Source organism: Macadamia integrifolia, unplaced genomic scaffold (assembly GCF_013358625.1).
Source record: "Macadamia integrifolia cultivar HAES 741 unplaced genomic scaffold, SCU_Mint_v3 scaffold2234, whole genome shotgun sequence".
Lineage (NCBI taxonomy): Eukaryota > Viridiplantae > Streptophyta > Magnoliopsida > Proteales > Proteaceae > Macadamia > Macadamia integrifolia.
In genome coordinates, this window is record NW_024868584.1 from 13,314 (window position 1) to 13,953 (window position 640).

At 40.5% G+C, this 640-nt stretch overlaps 1 non-coding gene across 1 annotated transcript; it reads left to right on the top strand.

Annotated features, from left to right (window-relative positions):
* Nucleotides 1-234: 234 nt before the first annotated feature.
* LOC122066101 lies at nucleotides 235-341 on the top strand. The gene has a single exon (XR_006136232.1). It is a non-coding gene; the product is annotated as a small nucleolar RNA R71 (small nucleolar RNA).
* Nucleotides 342-640: the final 299 nt, after the last annotated feature.

The following is a 640-nucleotide window of genomic DNA, read 5'->3' on the forward strand; positions in this document are numbered from 1 at the left end:
TGGGCTTCCTTGGCTACTATCCCATCCACAAAATATCCTTTTCCTCCTATGGTTCTTTCACTCTCTTGGGTTGATTCCCACTCACGGGTTTTGTCAGCTAAGTCAAGTAAGAATTTTCATGCCTTTCCTTCATCTGTAAAGGATGTGAATCCCTCAGGGCACATAGACTCTATCATTTGTTTAGTTGGGTAATCAATACCCTCATAAATTATTTGACATAAATGCCATAGGTCTAGGCCATGGTGAGGGCATTCTTGGAGTAGATCCTTGAATCTCTCCATAAGTTTGGAAAATGACTCACTAGGCTTTTGCCTAAACTGAAGGATATCACTTCTAAGCTTATTGGTCTTGTGAGTTGGGAAAAACTTCTTAAGGAAGACAACTGTGAACTGTTCCCATGAGGGTTATGGAATTTGTGGGTAACCCATACAACCACTTCTTAGCTTGGTCTTTCAATGCAAAAGTGATAAACCTAAGCTTAACAGCATCATCAGAAAGCTGTTGGATCTTAATTAGAACACATACCTCTTCAAATTCCCTTAGAAATAGGTATGCATCCTCAGAGGTCAACCCATGGAAGTGGGGCAACATAGTGATGTATTGAGATTTGAGTTCAAAATTATTGCCCTGGGCTTGTGGT